The sequence below is a fragment of the Gorilla gorilla genome, chromosome 8, assembly GCF_029281585.2.
Source record: "Gorilla gorilla gorilla isolate KB3781 chromosome 8, NHGRI_mGorGor1-v2.1_pri, whole genome shotgun sequence".
Lineage (NCBI taxonomy): Eukaryota > Metazoa > Chordata > Mammalia > Primates > Hominidae > Gorilla > Gorilla gorilla.
Genome location: NC_073232.2, coordinates 28,963,640 through 28,980,470, shown reverse-complemented (window position 1 = coordinate 28,980,470; position 16,831 = coordinate 28,963,640). Strand labels below are relative to the sequence as shown.

The 16,831-nt window shown below is 37.3% G+C and overlaps 1 protein-coding gene across 1 annotated transcript in view; it reads right to left on the bottom strand.

The window, feature by feature from the left end:
* Positions 1-16,831, bottom strand: part of PLXDC2 (plexin domain containing 2) — a 477,109-nt gene that overhangs the window by 292,568 nt on the left and 167,710 nt on the right. The gene's annotated exons all lie outside the window — the stretch shown is intronic.

Genomic DNA, 16,831 nt, shown 5'->3' with positions numbered 1-16,831 from the left:
ATTTAATTATAGCCGTTATGTTCCCCTTGGTACAAGAACATTCTAAGAAACCAAAATGTATTTAATGCAGCTTGTAATACAATGATTCAGCTACTTAGAACTCTAATAACTAACTTAAGGTTACCACTACCAATCACAGGCATAATTACCTAAACTACCTCCTTTTCAACTCAGAAAGGTGCTAGTAATTCTTCTAGACAGAGAGGATATTATTTGGTTTCACAGTAAACCAAAGATCTCTGATTGTCTGATGTCATGATGCATACAGTAAAAGATCCCTTATTGTCTGATATTATGATGCATAGAGTAAGGATATATGCTTGTCTCATACCAGAGAGAAACACTACCATGAGGTCTGCCATCTAGACCTTTCCTTGAGCTCATAGAATGTTAGAGTTCAAAAGAACCACAGAGACCAAAGTAGCCAAAACTCCACAGGGAGAAACCCAAGAGCAAGAGAAATGTAGCATTGTGTTCTTTGTATTGAATTGTTAGAGGCTAAAAAAAAAAAAAAACAAACTCATGTACATAAAGGGCTGAGTGTGGACCCCCTCCTGCCCTCCATACAGTAAGTGTTTAATAAGCACATCTAAGCAGTATTGTCATCATCACTGTAGAAAATATCTCTTTTTTAACACTGTTGTCCCTACTGGCCATTGGATAGTACTCAAAATGTGTTTATTGATTGACTGAATGAGTGGACGAATGAATTGTTGACAGTCTTTCTGGAGCAAGCATCATCGGACCAGGCAAAATTAAGTAATGAAAAAACTACTGTGCAAGGAAGAATCCAGGACTCTTGGGCTGGAATTCTGTCTAGTAGGTTTGCTGGTTGTATGATCTGGCATCATTCTAAAAAGTCTCCGTGCTTTTGTTATTCTGTATTTTAAATGGGAATGAAAATATCCTGCCTGCAAAAGCAGACAGCTTTTCCTGAGAATGTGTCAGGCTCTGAGACCTGTGGTTTTAGGCAAAGCTACATAAAGCAATTTTACTTGCTTTATTTATATATCCTGCTTCATTACCAAAAATATATGAGGCACCTTATAACCCAGCAATAAAACTTCATGACAACCAGATAAGACCTCCTAGCACAACACTTAGGTCAATGTCAAGATACCTGCATTTTCCTTGCACTTGCTATAGTAGCTCTTAGCAAGTTACACCCCTGACATAGCTATGCAAACACAAAGAGTCATGTAGGAACCACTGAAAACCCATGCAGGATCCTTGTTAGAATGTCAACCTAGATAAGAAATGGTAGCAAACATCATGCAGAGAATAGATTAAATGATTCCAGATTTTAAAAAATGGTATTTAAAAAACATACACACTAAGGCAATGGTGTCAACCAGAGGCCTATCAGTCTTTCAAAATGTAAATCAGAAAAAAAAAAAAACACCTACAACTTCAAAGGATTTGTCTTCATTAAAATCTTTAAAACAGAATTTCAAAGCAGCTCTTGGTTTCTTTTAAATAAGTGTTACTTATTCCTCCTTGATATTAATTTTTAGTATTTTTTAGATATTTATAACATAGGACAAAACAGAACTTTCTGGAATACCCATTAGCACCTTCCCTCCCCTTTTAAATTAGCTTCTGGGATCCTGGCACAGAACAGAAAGTAAACGGAATGCCTAATACTGGAGGAGCCTTCTGCATGGGATTCTACTTCTAAATTTTCTCAAATTCGCTTTCCTATTTTTCTTCCTGCCTTCCTTCTCTAGAGAACAAATGAAAAGGAGCTCCAAAACTTGGAAACGATGAAGTCTCTATTTCCCACTTAAGTTGAAATTTGAGAAGTCTGATGAATGTGTCAAACTCTTGTTTTTGTACTGAACATTCAAGCTCTTCCTTTAGTAAGATTATTAGGAAACAGTAAATTTAGCAGACAGGTATGAGACAAGCATATATCCTTACTCTAGCACTTACAAGGTTTGGTCTCTAGACAGCTGAGGTTTGATTTTTTTTCCCCCCACTGTTTAGCAGAGTTTTATGATTTTGTATCTCTCGCTTGCTGTCACCATTGACAGCTGTTACAGTCAAATGTTGACAAACCTCCATCTCTGTGCCTCCTAGAATTTGCTACCTCAAACTTGGAAAACAGATCTCTTGCTTGCTCCAATTGTGTTTGCAAAGAGTAAACAGGATCTCAGGAAAAACCTGAGGTGTTTTCTAATGAGAACATTTGTGAGCTTTAGGGCCTGGCATCCATGAATATCCTTTTGGTTGCTTCTTTTGGTTGGCATTTTAAACCTAATTCTTTCTCTCTGGTTATGTCATGAATAAACAAGGCTACCTGGTCGTGCATAGAGGAAATCCTATTATATGTTCATAATTCGGTAGTACATGGCTCATCAAGACTGAAAAGTATGAAACTGAGTTAGATTTTGATCCCACTTCTAAATGATTTTTAGAGAAGATAAAACAAGTCAAAATATATGTTTTACAGAATAAAGACAGGATAATCAGAAAAATCACAGCTTCGTTATCTATATTGTAAATTACTCCTAGGCATTTCACAGACTTTCAAACTCATACAAATGTTTTAAATTACTCTTTAAATCAGCACCAAAACAAATTACTCAGAAGCAAGATGAAGGAATATATGTGATATAATTTTTCCCTTTCCAGCTGTAGTAAAAACAAAAACAACAGCAGGGATCTTTGAATAGTCTGGCTGAACAGATTGTTTGCTTTCTGTCTACTGTATGTTAATTAAACCACTGATGGAAAAACCTTCAAAGATCATTTTCCCCAACATATTTGGCTATAGTCATTAATCACATAGCTCATGGAAACACTAAATGCATCTCTTGATTCCCATTGGAATATAAGAAGACGAAGCTTTGAAAACACATTTCTGTAAATACAATATATACATTGATCTTAACACATTCTTGAGAATTTTTATCATAATAGCAGATAAACTATTGTAGAAAGTTCTTCATTGTTTTTCCAATAAACATGAGTAGGAAAACCCACAACGTTCAGTTAATCTGAGATTAGAACAGGAAATTCATGTGTATCCTCATATATATTCTCATATTATTCTTTGCAAACCTTGCAGGTCTCTTTTTTGTCATCATATACTATAATATAACATAAAAGCAAAGAGAAGAAAGCTTTGCTTGGAAGGATACGTTTATGTATTATTAATGATTTTATTAAAATATCTTGCATTTAATTAATAGTTATTTGCTGAAAACATTTGAACATTTTTTGAGTTTTACATACAAAGCACACACATAAGACAGGTGAAACCACCAAAAAGTAACTGCATAAATTGACATGCATCTTATGTAATTAGGATCCATCTCTACTGCACCTTATGACAAACACTTTGACCTGCACATTTCAAGTGAACCAAATCACTACTGTAAATCCTCTGAAACATTCAGATTGTTCACTGAAAGCAGATTGGCTGGATAGATACATTTGAGACTAGATGAAAATATTTGGCTAAGATAGAATGCCATATGTCTTTGCATCTCAATTCATTGCAGAACCAAAGATAAAATTCTACAGAAAATAGTTATATCTTTAGGTATGTCGATAAACTAGACTACTCCAGCTTTGAGGTTTTAACTGGCAGCATTACAGACTAAGGTAGCTACAGAAGATAAAGCTTACAGAATGTTTGGTTCAGAGATACTAAGGAGTTGAATGAGACCTAGACACTCTATTAAAGCTCTGAGGAAGACTTTTGTGTCTCCTAGGTTGAAGTTTGCCTCATATTCTATTCCCACCATAGGTGCTGATATGGTTTGGCTGTGTCCCCACCCAAATCTCATCTTGAATTCCCAAGTGTTGTGGGAGGGAAACAGCGGGAGATAATTGAATCATGGAGGCAGGTCTTTCCCATGCTGTTCTAGTGATAGTGAATAAGTGTCATGAGATCTGATGGTTCTATAAGGGGAAGTTTCCCTGCACAACCTCTCTCTCTTTGCCTGTTGCCCTCCATGTAAGATGTGACTTGCTCCTCCTCGCCTTCCCCCATGATTGTGAGGCCTCCCCAGCCACATGGAACTGTAAGTCCATTAAACCCCCTTTTCCTGTATAAATTACCCAGTTTCACGTATGTCTTTATTAGCATGGTGAAAATGGACTAATACAGGTGCCTCAGGTCACATTTCCATAATCTTTTGTCTCCTGGCTTCCTAGCCTGTTTGTTTATTTGTTTGTTTTAGAGACAGGGTCTTGCTCTGTCACCTGGGCTTTAAGTGCAATGGCACGAGCATAGCTCACTACATCCTCAAATCCCTGGGCTCAAGTGATCCTCCCACCTCAGCCTCCTGAGTAGCTAGAATTACAGGTGCACACCACCATGCCCAGCTAATGTTTAATTTTATTTTTTGTAGAGATGGGGTCTCACTTTGTAGCCCAGGCTGGCCTCAAACCCCTGGCCTCAAATGATCCTTCAGCCTCAGCCTTCCAAAAATGCTGTGATTACAGGCATGGGCCTCCATGCCTGGCTAATTTTTAATTTTATTTCTTGTAGAGATGGAGGTCTCATTTTGTTGCCCAGGCTGGTCTTAAACTCCTGGCCCCGAGCAATCCTCCCACCTTGGCCTCCCAAAGTGCTGGGATTATAGAAGTGAGCCATGGTGCCCAGCCCTATCTAGTCTTATGTTGTCAAATTCTTCCTTTTACAACCTTTTGTCCACTTGTTACCAGAGACACCTTTCAAATTTTTCACTTCACTTTTCTGACAAGCCTCGAATGACTCCTTATATCCACTCAACTATAAGACACTCCATCCTCTTGCTCCAGCTACTTTCCTATCTCTTCCTTGTCCCCATCATGCGTATGTTCCCATCACACAGAACTTAATAGTTTCTTTACCTACAATGAATATAGTTACTATTGCATGGATGAAAGCCTTTACCCTACCCCAAGACTTTGGGAAATCTGATAACTCCTTCAAGATTCAGCTCAATATTGTCTGTTTAAATGAACTTCTCTTGACTCCCCCAGGTAGAGCTAATTGAGTTTTCTTCTGTAATCCAGTAACTCCTTTGCCTAACTCCTTCAACATTCTTATGTCTACCACCACTGGAATGTGAGACTGTGCAGAGGAGAGTTAACACAGAAGGCATGAGACTGCTATCCTTAGAAAGTGCTATTTGCAAGTCTGGCCCATATCTGGCATCTGGAAATTTAGATTTAGGGAGGGTTCCCATCATTCCCTAACTGATAAAAGTGGCTCACAGTGCCTAAACCGGGCAAACAATGGGATTTATGCTGAACACCTTCCTTCCTTCTGGGAGTCTGGAATTTTGGTACATGCTAGACAAAAGGTAGTTTACATGACTAGCCCACAGTAAGACCTTGGGGACTGAGTTTTTAATGAACTTCTGAGATAGACAATATTTCACACTGTGAACGTGTTATAACAATTCATTGCTGAAAACATGAAATGCATACCGTGTGTGGAAAGGACTCTTGGAATTTTGGCCCTGGTTTCCCTGGACATTGTCCATGTGCTTTTCCCCTGTACCAATTTTGCTTTGTCTCCTTTTGCTGTAATAAATCATAACCACGAGCATGACTATATGATGAGTCTTGTGAATCTCACCAGCAAAATCACCAAAGCTGGGGTAGTCTTGGAGACCACTGATACAGAGATGTCTCAAAATAGAGACTCTAGCTTATTTATATTTTTTGTCCCATCAGTACAAGCATGGACATTGGCATATAATACCTATCTAAAGTTTTTTAATAAAAATTCAATGAGGCCTGGCGCTGTGGCTCACGCCTGTAATCCCAGCACTTTGGGAGCCAAGGTGGGTGGATCTCCTGAGGTCAGGAATTCGAGACCAGGCTGGCCAACGTGGTGAAACCCCGTCTCTACTGAAAATACAAAAAATTAGCCAGGCATGGTGGTGCACACCTGTAATCCCAGCTACTTGGGAGGCTGAGAGGCAGGAGAATTACTCGAACACGGGAAGCGGAGGTTGCAGTGAGCCGAGATTGCACCACTGGACCCCAGCATGGGTAACAGAGCAAGACTCTGTAGCAAAAAAAAAAAAAAAAAAAAAAAAAAAAATTCAATAAATGAATGATTAACCAGGTTAACTGCTCATCTGAGATGGTGTCTTAAAAGTTTATGTATGAAACCTCTTGTCTAACTTACTAAGATTTTAAACTGAGTGCAGTGGCTCATGCCTTTAATCCCAGCACTTTGCGAGGCTGAGGCAAGCAGATTGCTTGAGACCAGGAGATGGAGACCTGCCTGGGTAACACAGCAAAATCCCATCTCTACTATAACTGCAAAATTTAGTAAATTTTGGTGAGAAACATTTGGGTATGGTGGTGTGTGCCTGCAGTCCCAGCTATGTGGGAGGCTGAGGTTGGGGGATTGCTTGAGCCTAGGAAGACAAGGCTGCAGTGAGCCATGATGACACTAATGCATTCTAGCCTTCCAGCCTGGGTGACAGCAAGAAGCTGTCCCAAAAAAAAAAAAAAAAAAAAAAGATTTTAATCATGTTTCCAAGTAGTCAGAGAAAATGGTAAAAAAAAAAAAAGGAGAATACAATGGGAACCTATAAAAGCTTCTCTTTATCCAAGATGATCTTAACCCCAAAATAGCTCACTGGCCAGTTGGGTAATGTTTAGCTACACTTATGATTGCAGTTCATCATCTCTGTTCTTTGTGGTTAATGAAATCAGTAAGAAATATAACACATGTCTTTTTGGAGAATGTGGGCATGGCCCAGTGAGATTGAAAGGCTATGAACTAGATGAAAAAAAGAACAATTTTAAGTTGAAACTAGAAGATGAGCAGAGAATGACTCTGGAAGTTCGAGGCATAAGGGTTCAATCTCTGAGGCAGCAGAGAATTAGAACCATGCAGGCCTATGGCCAAGATGCAAGTGCCCTGCACATTCCCTACTCTCTGTCCTTACCCTTCTCTGCCTTTGAAGTCATTGCAGGAATTTGGGCTATTGTAGGGTAATGTTTTGGTGAAAAACATTTGGCAGTTAAAAAAATACATATATAAAACGAAACAGAACGGGAAAATCCAATTAAGCAGGCACTCAATCCAAAATACACACTTGGCCAGGTACTGTTGCTCACGCCTGTAATCCCAGCACTTTGGGAGGCCGAGGTGTGTGGATCACCTGAGGTCAGGAGTTTGAGACCAGCCTGGCCAACATGGTGAAAGCCAGTCTCTACTAAAAATACGAAACTCAGCCAGGTGAGGTGGCACGTGCCTGTAATCCCAGCTACTCAGGAGGCTGAGGCAGGAGAATTGCTTGAACCCGGGAGGCAGAGGTTGCAGTGAACCGAGATTGCACCACTGCACTCCAGCCATGGATACAGAGTGAGATTCCATTTCAAAAAAAAACGAATAAATAAATAAAACAAAAATACACACTTAACTAATTTACACTTTTAAAATGTAATGGTTTATAATTTTACTGTTAAATAAAAAAGTAAAGAGACATTATAACTTTATGTGTAATTATGATATATTATCCTATGGAAAATATAAATATGCCAAGCCTAATGAGCCATAATTAATAAAATTAAGACAACTTTAAGGTATTGCTACATCTTTACTAAAGTATTAAAAATAAATAGAATAAAACTGTATTAATGATTATAAAACAAAGTTGTTTTACACATTGCTTCTAATGAAAGGTTAATAATAATAACAATAACCCTCATTTAGGGTTAGTAATGGGCTTGGGCTTGGCATGAATTATTATCCCATTTTACAGATGAGGGAATTGACGTATGTGAGAAGTCCAGTGATGGTTCGGGGAGGCAGCCAGAGCCGAGTCGTGAGGCTAGGTCTTAATTCCTGTCTAATCTGTCTCTGATTAATCGTTCAGAGGATCAGTTTAGCAATCTGTCACAAAGCCTAGTGATATAACACAAGAAAACAATCAAAGGAGAAAAAATAATCTAAGCAAAGTGAGCTATTTAAAGCAGCAAAAATCTGTAAACAATTCAGCAAGGAAAAGCAAATAAGAAATAGGATATCCCATCATGGTGACTCTGTTAATAGAAGGAAACGAAATGCTGTTAAGGTAAAAATGGAGTAGAAAGTAATACTACAGTAATATTGGTTGTTGTTTTCTATTATACCTTGAAATATTTGGGAAGTACTTTAAAACAATTAATCTTTGCATTAATTGAGGGTTTTCTACTAACTGTCTAGTAGGAATTTAAAAGAAAAATGAAATTCAAGACAATTTTAGCACTTGTTATGCTGTGATAATGATAACCTCTTATCTTATAATAAAAGGAAAATGATCAAAGAACTCAGAGCATCCACTGAATTTTCATATAAAATCTGTGTGATTTATTTAAGGAATAGGCTTCTTTCCACAGGAGCCATAATCCACAGATAACCTATGAATAGGAAAAGAGCATTTAATGAAATCTGAAAATCTATTTTTTAATAAGATTCTTGTGATTTTTCACAAAGAACATTGCATCGTAAACCCAGAAACCACATAAAATGTTTAGGTATGTAATTTCCCACCATTGGTGAAATGATAGGGTGCAGCTTTATAGCCATATGGTTCTTCCCACCTACAAAAGTCTACTATCCTCCAGCTCAGCTAAGTGTCTAGTTTTTGTACTTTAGGCTATTTGGGGTCATATATTAAATATTCTACATTGATTTTCAAGTTTTCTATTTTATTTGTGAAAATTCATGTGCTATGATAGTTTAGTGGTTCCAGAGCACAACAATCAACTAAAACCACTTGGTAAAACACTTTCACATTGCTATTCATCTTTAGTCATCTCAAACTGCTCTTGTTTCCTGTATTGGGCTAATTTTATAATGAGGGCTCTGAACTAACAGGTAAGTCCCACTGCATGAAAAGTTTGAGTCCGCCAACCAGGGGAGATGGAAAATTCTGTAAACAAGGACCAATCATGGCCAATACCTCACTATGGAAAATATGAAATGGCTGAGGCAGAAGAGGCCAGATGTAATCAATTCTTTTAATGGTACCCAGTGTGAGAGATGATCTGCAAATGTCTCGGACTCAAATCACCGAGGGCCTTCTATTAAATCTAGGCTGCCAGATGTCTGATAGACTCTGATAGACTCAATCTCACTCCATATTGTCATAACATTATATTCAGTTTGTGGGGTTGGAATCCATAATGGTGCAACATTGAGCCCAGGCTGACTTACCCAACGACCAGAGACAACAGCCAATAGATGTACTTCTATCTGATTATGTTTTATAAATTGTATATGATTTAAATCAGATAAATCATAATACCATTATCATCAACTTACCCAGTTCCCATTCTGATTAATTCAAGGTAGTATTAGGGGTGAAATATTTTGATTTGAAAAACATGTTTCTCTAGGTAAAATATGATTTTGAATTTAAAAAATCACTTTTCATTTAGCTTCTTTCCTCAAAATGGTAGAACATTAAGCCAAAAAAAAAAAGGGAAAATGATGAGAAACAGAAATTTCAACATCACTGTAAATTTAACAAAGAAATATTGGGTATTCACAAACTGAATCACAGTTGTTGTTTTTTTTTTTTGAGACAGTTTCGGTCTTGTTGCCCAGGCTAGAGTGCAATGGCATGATCTCGGCTCACCGCAACCTCTGCCTCCCAGGTTCAAGCAATTCTCCTACCTGAACCTCCCAAGTAGCTGGGATTACAGGCACGTGCTACCACGCCCCACTAACTTTGTATTTTTAGTGGAGATGGGGTTTCTCCATGTTGGTCAGGCTGGTCTCGAACTCCTGACCTCAGGTGATCCACCCGCCTCAGCCTCCCAAAGTGCTGGGATTACAGGCATGAGCCATCATGCCCGGCCTGAATCACACTTTCAATACTATGTCACTCCACTGAATTTAGTAAGATTTTTTTCACTTTTTTGGGAATAAAACATTTAAATCTGGATATGAACTACTGTTCATCCAAGTAGCAGTTTTAAAATAAAGTTCCCAAGAATTTCTAAAATGCTATGAATGTCTGAATTCTGACATTGCTTTCCTAAATGACTTTCCCTAATTAAATTGCATGATTGCATATATTTACACTGATTACATAATTTAACTAACATTGTAAATAATCCATAATCAACAAAATTACATTAAAAAAAGAAATCAAGACAGTAAAAACTATACTAAAATTAGATTTCCATTTTTGTGATATATTCCTTAAATATACAAACAACCAGTTAAGAATTAAGCATTAAAATGAGATAGAAACTCACATTTCAGAAGTAATCTATCAACACCTGTAGATTAGTTGAGCTCTGACACTTTTAGAATCCAGTGGCTTCTCTTTTTCTTTATTTTTGAATTACATTTTTATAAAAGGTTTTCATAACTCACAAAAGCAAACTCTAGATAAACTAGAAGACTCTCTGCTTAAGTAGTTGTTAAAATATATATTTAGAATAAATTCCTTCTAAGGGTGTGGCCTACTTTAGTGTAAGACTAAGAAAAATACCTGAACTTCATAAAATAATTGAAAAACAATGTCTTTCATATAGGACAACAAATTCTTGCCAGGATTTTGCTAAAAATTATGTTTGATATATAGTCACTAATGCTCAGGACAAAGTACTAAGAAATCATGTTCTTTATTTTATAAATAAGCAACACCTGAAGAATATGGACTTAACATGGTCCAGTTCAAAAAGTCATTAAGTGATGAATTTCATTGTATATACAAAAAAAAATCCTTGCGGTAAAGTAAGCATGACCTCATTCTAATTAAAAACATTGGCCAGGTGCGGTGGCTCACACCTGTAATCCCAGCACTTTGGGAGAATGAGTCGGGCGGATCAGGAGGTCAGGAGTTTGAGAACAGCTTGTCCAACACGGCAAAACCTCGTCACTACTAAAAATACAAAAATTAGCCAGGCATGGCGGCGAATGCTTGCAATCACAGCTACTCGGGAGGCTGAGGCAGGAGAATTGCTTAAATCCAGGGGATGGAGGTTGCAGTGAGTCAAGATCACACCACTGCACTCCAACCTGGGTGACAGAGCAAGACTCCATCTCAAAAAAAAAAAAAAAAAAAAAAATTCACATAAGTAAAAAAATTGAAGGACTTTATAAAATTATTAAATTAAAATACTTTTTTAAAAATATAAAAAATAAATCATTAAAACGGAAATAAGAAAACAATTAAAATATTATTCTATCCTGGGTGCAGGGCTCAGAGTTATCACCTTAATGAATATGCTTCCAGAATATTTCTCTGAAAGCCTGCACATGTCTTCAAATATACAGGTATGCATGTGTGTACATATATGTGTGTCCATATATGCGTATAACTTGATTTCAGCACCACATAATAAATATCTTTCCATGTTATTGACTATATATTATATTTAATGGACAATTTGTGTCTACCATAAACTATTCCTGAATTGTTAACATTTTAATTTGATACTAGAGGCTACATTTTTGTGAACTACCGCAATCATTTGCTCAGAAAAAATTTCTGAGTAGAATCTGTATGCTAATGCACTCAGCCTGTATCAGTTTACACACTCACCAGCAGGACATGATAGCATACCACATTTTATAAGGTAAGCTCCAAAACATACTTTACAAACTTTTGCTTGTAAAAAACCATTTACATTTTGTTAAGCATCTCCCAGATATTTTCTTCTTACTCAGGCTAAACCATAGAAAACTGGATTTGTATTGTTAGTCACCTAAATGTGGTATTAGGCCAGGTGCGGTGGCTCATGCCTGTAATCCCAGCACTTTGGGAGGCCAAGCCTGGTGGATCACCTGAGGTCAGGAGTTTGAGACCAGCCACACTGGGCAATATGGTGAAATTCCATCTCTACTAAAAGTACAAAATTTAGCCAGGTGTGGTGGCAGACACCTGTAATCCCAGCTACTTGGGAGGCTAAGGCAAGAGAATCTCCTGAACGGGGGAGGCGGAGGTTGCAGTGAGCAGAGATGGCGCCATTGCACTCCAGCCTGAGCAACCGAGTGAGACTCCATCTCAAAAAACAAAAAAAAAAGTGGCATTATTAACTTAACCCTAACTTGAAATTTTGCCAATATAAACATTTTAGACCTTATCAAATGATGGAAAAATCTTGACCAGAAAATAACAATACTGAAAGCACTACATTTGATTTTATCACTGTACAGTGAGAATATTAATATGTTTTATCTTTGCTAAACCATACAATTTTGGAGATAATATCATAACTAAATACTTCATTTTTAATATGTCTGTGGTATAGGTTGAAGTATGCTAGTCCTTGAATCCACTATTAAGTAAATATATATTTTTGAAACATGACACCTAATCTTAAATATTATCTATTTTCAGTCACTTCTCACAAATTATAGATAGTGATATTAAGAGGATTACTTAATTTTGAGAGTGAAGGTAAGATATAATTTCTCTAACCTACAAATGGTTAAGGAAAAAAAAAGTATGAACTATAGCACAAAAAAATAGTAGGAAGTTGTCAGTTAACCCAAGAGAGGTTCCCAATTTTGAAATATTATTAGAATATCTTAATCTTTCCTGGAAGCTACACATATCAGGTATTTTCCAATTCTGTATTTCCTTAGTTATCAGTTAGGCTTGCAAAGGCTTTCAAAATCATTGAGCTTCTAAAATTCTAACAAAAGGACAGTAAGCTCATGTGACATTACCCCAACAATGGTGATTATGTAAATGATGAACCTCCAGCCAAATCAAGGACAAAAGCATTACATTTATTCATGACTAACAAAGGCTGGGAGAAGAAAAAGTGTAATTATTTGGTGGTAAGAGTCTAAATTTTAAACAAGATAGGTAGGGGAAAGGGAATAGGGTATGAAATGTAAGTTATATATAAAATGTAAGTTAGATTATGAACTTTTCCTCCTCTTTTCTGTTAACAAAAATGTAAAATAAAAACAAATAACATCGGCAGGGCGCGGTAGCTCACGCCTGTAATCCCAGCACTTTGGGAGGCCGAGGCGGGCGGATCACAAGGTCGGGAGATCGATCGAGACCATCCTGGCCAACACGGTGAAACCCCGTCTCTACTAAAAATACAAAAAAAAATTAGCCGGGCGTGGTGGCGGGCGCCTATAGTCCCAGCTACCGGGGAGGCTGAGGCAGGAGAATGGCGTGAACCCTGGAGGCGGAGCTTGCAGTGAGCCGAGATCGCGCCAGTGCACTCCAGCCTGGGTGACAGAACGAGATTCCGCCTCAAAAAAAAAAAAAAAGAAAAGAAAAGAAAAAAAAACCAAATAACATCAACACTCAAAGAATCAACCTAGAGTAAAAAAAGGATGGCAAGTATACCTTAATATTTAAATTTCAATCCATTTACATCCAGATTTGCATGCATGACACTCTGGACTAAAGAAAGAGTATTCAATCGGTAAAAAATTATGTTCTGGGACGGCGGGATGCACGTGACCATGAAAATCTAGACAAACTTTTAACAAACTAGGACAAGTAAAAAAGAAAGCGACATTGTTTAGGTATTTAGAATGGTGGCAAAGTCACATAATAATAATTTTGGGAGTTGGTTAAAGCAGAGGGAACCTCTTTGGAAATAGACTGATCGAACCTGTGGTTATTCTATGAAGGCATCAACTGCTCCTCGCGTGGGTCAGGGGTCATCTCTCTAGGCTCTCCAGCCAAATGGGATTAACCTCACTTGTCTTTTCACTAAACACTGAAACGTGGGTAATGGCTTTGCTCCATTTACGTTTCAATTAATACAAACAGTGGTAGTACTTGAGAAAATTGAGAAAGGGAGATATCAGTGAAATACATATCTTCCTTTCCCAATTAAATATATATCCCACAACCACTTCCCACTTCAAACATCTGTGATAACTAGCCTTGAGCACTTCCAGTGTTCATGCACAGAAATCACTATTTGCCTTGAACTCCAGTCCCGCTCAAAGGTAATAATCCTGCATCTCTTCTAGAATAAATTAATGAACATTAACATGTTCCCATTCTACACAGATAATTTTCTTTTGCATTTCCCCAGAGGAAAAGCAAAATGCTGTGAGACAAACTTTCAAGTATACTGCTTATAAGGAATGGCATGTGGATAAAGAGAGGAAAAGACATCATCGTGTTCTCACTTTAACTTTACATAATGTCTCACAACTCCCAACACACTGCTCTGGAGTGAAGTGTTTTAACCTGCCTTTTGTTATGAATTACTTGGCTGGGTAACAGACAGGCAGCCTGGGATCATTTCTTTTTCTTTTTCTTTCTTTTTTTTTTTTTAAGCCATCAACATCTTTCAATGCTATTTGGAATGCTGAGAGAATGCTTTGTTCCATTCCCATTTATCAATCGAATACTTCATGAAGTTTAATTAAAATTAAGTCAAAAATATTCTCTGTATTTGTATAAACCTTAAATTTGTTAACCTGTTATTGGATTTTCAAAAATACCTGTTTAGAAAACTGATTTAATTTTCTATTTATATGTAAATTCCAGTTTCTAAGCTTGGATTCAGGTCTGTTCTGAGAATGCTAATCCTAACTCCACTGTATTTAAACTCATTGTAAATACACTTAGAAAGACCTCTCACTAGTTCATAATACGTTTATCAATCACTGACATTTAAAACATTTCAGAGTGCTCTGCAAAATGCCTAAGTTCCTGTTTGTGAAAAAAAAGAAGTGCTTTCTCCTCAATTCGATGTAAATTCATCCATTCATTCATTCATTCATTTCTTGTTAATCAAATCATGCCAGCTTCAAGCTTTCCAAAGGCTTCCCAGTGGTTTGCAGAAGCCCCAGCCAAAACATGGTGCCAGCAAGAATTAGTCTTCTACTGGAGGACTGGAAGGAGGACCAGTGTGACTGGAGTGGAGGAAGCATAGGCAAAGTTGTCTGAGACAAGGAGGGAAGGTGAGAAGAAACTGTATCCCCCAGGGCCTTGCAGAATGCAAGGAAGTTGCATTTTACTCTAAGGAGGTGTAAAGTCACTGGAAGTGTTTTAGGAAGAAAAGGCTTGATCCAACACATGACTTAACATGATCACCTCTGCTATTATTGACTTCAAAATAGATTGCTTGAGTATATGTTTTCACCACCTTAGGCTCACTTGATAAAAGCAAATAATGCTTTTATTCTGAAGATATCCGGCTATCACACATAAAGTCAGTAAAGGATTGACTAATTTGATGAGTTACTTGTTAGCATAAAGAGTGGACTCAGAGAAGAAAAGTAAGTACTTAATTAGGCTGACAGGTGAGTAACAATTTTAATGTCTAGGATTGTTAATTCTCCATTTCATGTATTTAATAAGACATATGAAATACCTGACTGAGTTTTCCACATCACCAGCAACTTCTCTAAGTGGAAATAAGAAAACAACTGAACACTACTAAAATCCACTACAATAGTCTCTACTATAGAAAAAGTGGATTTAAACTTCCTGCATCAAGGTGTGGCGTGCAAGAGCAAAAATAACCTGATTTGTTCTATCCCCATTTTTCTCTGTTTAATATTCCAACAGGTAGAAAGGACAGCAATTAATTTTAACAAATAAAATCAAAGACAAGAGAAGGGGAGGAGTCACTCTAAAATTTATGGTAGCTTATTGGCCATAAACAGAGACTGTGTCTGAGGTCCATATCTTACCAGAAATCTGACCAAAGCATCTCAGTTTGCAATGCATGTATCGCCCTGATAATGTAGGAATGCAAAGAGTAATGAAATTGGTTTCCTAAACAGAAAATTAGCCTTCGCAGCTGTAGAAGAGGCTCAAGAAATCTTTGTTGAATGAATGAACAAATAACATTTCGAAGAAAGAAAACAGAAATGCAATTTCCTTTTACAAGAGTAAGAATTAAAGAAAAAATTAGGGACAGCTGTTATACAATCGAAATTCCTACACGTTGAACATCAATAAAATCTCTACATTCTTCCCATCATTGATAATAAAAGTACACATAAAGTAGTTTCTCAAACTTTAGAATGCACTAAAATCACATGGTATTCCTGAAGATTCCTCAAACCTACACGCTTCGCAAAGACCCCTGGGGATACTGAGGCAACTAGATCAGAGAACTGCACTTGAAGAAACATTGTTGTCAGTAAAACACTGAATAATTCTATTTCTCCTGTGTCTCTGAAGTTCAAGGTCATAAATTTATACTTCGAAGGCATCAACCAAAATTATATGTGGAATATGATTGCATATATAAGATAATCTTTAGATATTGGTTTTGATTTTATTTTAAAAATGACAAGACTTGTTCAAGTATTTGCAACTTTACATTAACTCCTTAGTGGCATACACCTCTTTGAAAAGTGCTTTCTTACTATCGACTTCGTTTTTCACAATAGCCCTTGAATTATGTAAGGCAGTGTCATTGCTCCAATTTTATAGAAGAAATTCAACTGCAGGTGGGTAAAGTGCCCTGTCAGAGGTCCCACCATCAGTCATGCACAGAAATCACTATTTGCCTTGAACTCTAGTCCCACTCAAAAGTAATAATCCTGCATCCCTTCTAGAATAAATTAATGCACAATTAACATGTTTCTACCCTACACATATAATTTTCTCTTACATTTCCCCAGAGGAAAAGCAAAATGCTCTGAGACAAATTTTCAAGTGTACTGTTTACAGAGAATGGCATGTGAATAAAGAAAGGAAAACACATCACCATGTCCTCACTTTGACTTTACACAATGTCTCACATCTCAGGCTGATACCTGAGCCTGGGTCTTCAGACCTCAGGTTCAGTTTCAGCTCCCACACAAAGTCCACCTGGGATGTTCAGTGTCATTATCCTGCCTCTTCCCCCCCTGCTTTCACTAGGACACACCTGCCCCAACACCAGACCTCTTATTGGAGTGGCCATCCAGAAATGGGGA